Source organism: Salvia miltiorrhiza, chromosome 7 (genome assembly GCF_028751815.1).
Source record: "Salvia miltiorrhiza cultivar Shanhuang (shh) chromosome 7, IMPLAD_Smil_shh, whole genome shotgun sequence".
Classification (NCBI taxonomy): Eukaryota; Viridiplantae; Streptophyta; class Magnoliopsida; order Lamiales; family Lamiaceae; genus Salvia; species Salvia miltiorrhiza.
This window is the reverse complement of record NC_080393.1, coordinates 13,982,222-13,985,610: the sequence shown is the minus strand read 5'-3', so window position 1 is coordinate 13,985,610 and position 3,389 is coordinate 13,982,222. Positions and strand designations below refer to the sequence as shown.

General features: G+C 40.6%; 1 long non-coding RNA gene across 1 annotated transcript; it reads right to left on the bottom strand.

Annotated features, from left to right (window-relative positions):
• Positions 1–1,613: 1,613 nt before the first annotated feature.
• Positions 1,614–2,903, bottom strand: LOC130995354 (uncharacterized). Its single transcript, XR_009092133.1, has 2 exons — positions 2,031–2,903; positions 1,614–1,957 (listed from the first exon to the last, which is right to left on the bottom strand). It is a non-coding gene; the product is annotated as an uncharacterized LOC130995354 (long non-coding RNA).
• Between the last annotated feature and the right edge of the window lie 486 nt (positions 2,904–3,389).

The window sequence follows — 3,389 nt, the reverse complement described above, 5'->3', positions numbered from 1 at the left end:
CGTGAGATTGTACGGCTACATGGAATACCAATATCCATTACTTCAGATAGAGATTCAAAATTTACTTCTAGATTTTGGATCAGTTTGCAGAAAGAGTTGGGAACGAGATTAAACTTTAGCACCGCCTTTCACCCTCAAACAGATGGACAATCAGAAAGGACAATTCAGACCCTTGAAGATATGTTGAGGACAGTGGTGCTAGACCGAGGAGGAAGTTGGGAATCAGTGCTGCCGTTAATCGAATTCGCCTACAACAATAGTTACCAGGCAACCATCGATATGGCACCTTATGAGGCGCTGTATGGAAGGAAGTGTAGGTCACCACTTTATTGGGATGAAGTGGGTGAAAGAAAAATCCTTGGGCCAGATGCAGTAAGCGAGATGATCGAGACCATCCGCCAGATTAGAGCAAGAATTAAAGAGGCCCAGGACAGACAGAAGTCTTATGCTGATACCCGACGAACTGAACTACAATTTCAGATTGGAGACAAGGTTTTCCTTAAAATATCACCCTCGAAAGGGATCGTTAGATTCGGTGTTAAGGGTAAGTTGAGACCCCGTTTTGTAGGACCTTATGAGATCCTTGAAAGAATAGGTCCCGTAGCGTATAGGTTGGCACTGCCACCTAGCTTTGGAAACGTCCACAATGTGTTCCACGTGTCACAGCTGAGACGGTACGTGTTTGACCCCAAACACGTGATTCACCAAGATGAAATGATTCTTAACCCAGACTTGACGTACGAAGAAAAACCTGAAGCCATTTTGGACCGAAAGGTGCAAGAGTTAAGGAATAAATCGATCGCGTCAGTCAAAATACTGTGGAGACACCATGGACCGGAAGAAGCAACGTGGGAACTTGAGGACCAGATGAAAGAAAAATACCCAGAACTTTTCACATAGGTATGCAAATTTCGGGACGAAATTTCTTTTAAGGGGGATAGTATGTAACGACCCGACTTTTTATTAAGGATTTTATACTTTTAATTACTGATTTAAGGTTTGATTATGGTAATTAGAGTTCAGCATCCATTTATAAAATACGAACTTATATGAATTTGATAATTTATATATGTGATGATTTATTTTTTTTTTATTTTCAATAGATGATGCACTCAAAATATATTTTGAGTCCATTAATTTATTGTGGAGAATTTAACACTGAAGTGTTAAATATGAATCTTTTATCGATTGTTTACTTAAGCCCATGAGTAATTTAATTTATGTTAGAAGCAAGCTCAAATGGATTTTTATGCTTCAATAAGAATTAGGCTTATATGTCTTAATGTATTTAAATGAGTTTGGAACCATATAATTAATATATTAATCTCTTAGATATTTTAATTAGAATAATCTTAAGCATGCTGAATCCTAAAGCATGCTGAAGAATTTTGAGCGCATGCTGAAGAATTTTGAGCGCATGCTGAAGGAAATTCTTCAGTCTTACATGCAGGCTGAAAGTGTTCATACCTGTAAGTTGAAGAATTTCCATCCAAGCCACCCCATTTTTTTTCTTTTATAACCTACACCATTTTTCAGCCAATTCCCACCTCTCACATTCATCTACCATCTCTCTCGCAGCCAAGAAACGACACCACATCTTTCATCATTCAAGGTTTATATTTCTAATTTATATATTATAATATCCTTCAATTGTATACATCAACTCCAGAATACCAACACATGCTCATTAACTCAGATTTACATATGCTTTGATAAATGAAGAAAATGAGTAGCAAATTCATAGATTTACAGTTACTAAATATGTACTTGTGAACTGAAGTTACAAGGAAAGAGTTAAAACTTTTATTTGAGCAATTACAGTATATGATTCTCGCACAAAAAAACCCTTTGTGTTGGCTGATTGCGTGTGTGAGTCGAGGTCAGGGGGAGGGCAGCCTCGGTGGCTCGTCGTCGCCGGCGGTTGACGGACGGCGACGGAGCCGCGGTTGTCTCCGATCTGCCAAGAAAGGGAAAGAGGAGTTTCAGTTTTTAATTTAAAATGAAATGAGAATAGGGAGATCCGGGCTTACCTTTGTGAGACGGTGCTCGGCTCCTCCAGCGAGCTGCTGGCCGTCGATCGCGGGCCAGCCAGCGGCGACTCCGGGCAAGCCAACGGCGGCGGGAACTCCGAGCAAGACGAACGACTGAAGGCCAGATCCGTCGACCTCAGGCGAACAGCAGCAGCTCCAGGCGGCCGTGGCGTTGAACGGCGGCGGCGGATCTGCCGCGAGGATGAGGGAGCAGGCGGCGGCCCGGCGATGGCGGCACACCGGCGTGGTTGCGCTGCTGCGCCTGGTTCCAGCGGCCGAGGGAGCGAGGGAGTCGAGGGTGGCGACACCTGGTGGCTGGTCGCGGTGGCCGAAGGAGAGGAGGGGAGGAGGCGACGGCGAGGCGGCGCGCCGGAGGCGGCGCCGCCCTCAGCCGAACGAAGAGAGAGAGCAGAGAGAGAGTAAAGAGAGAGAGCAGAGAGAATAGGGAGAGAGAGAGCCGAGAGATAGAGATAGAGAGAGAGAGGCGCAGCTAATGTGTGTGTTTGAGTGTATTTAGTGTGTGTGTATATTTAGGTTAGAAAGGGGAGCTGGGTTTGGGCCGGGTTTCAACTGGGTTTGGGCCGGGTTTGAGCCGGGTTTGGGCCGAAAATTTTGGGCTTTCTTATTTGGGCCTATTTTAATTTAATTGTTTGGGGCTTATTCAAAGAAAAACATGATAGACTTAATTTATCTAATTAATTTGGGCTTATATCTATTTAAATTATTTGAGCTCTTAATTATTAATTTAAATTGAGCTTGATTAATTTAATTATATATTGACCTTTAAATTAATTATTTAAATGGAGTTCTTTATTTCAAGTATTTATAAAGGGATTATAAAATAAAATATTTTGAGTTAAACTCTCATTTAAATTAATTCTTTTCAAACGACTTATTAATATGGATTATTTGAAAAGGATTAAATTGTTTTATGTATGAGAAAGCATGATCTATGATGATATAATTTATCTATGTAATATTATAGGTTTTGTTTTTAAATGACGGAATATTTAACTTGATGACATAAATAGAACGAGTTATGATTAATGCGCATGTTGATGTTCGAATAAATAGTTTCGAACCTAAATGATAGTTATGTGATAATGTTTTGAGTCTAAGGTTTTGACGAGATAAGATTAATATTAAAATTTACTAATTATTTTAAGGGTGATGATGGGCTCACTTATTGGGCTTCATGATTTTATTATCTTGGGCCTCATTTGTTGGGCTCTAGAATTTAATTGATGTTGGGCCTAATGTTAATTATGCATTGGGCTTCGAATTTGTTCATTTGGGCTCGAATTAAATTCCTTTTGGGCCTAGTTTATTTTATTGGGCCGGAGATTAATTCAATTGGGC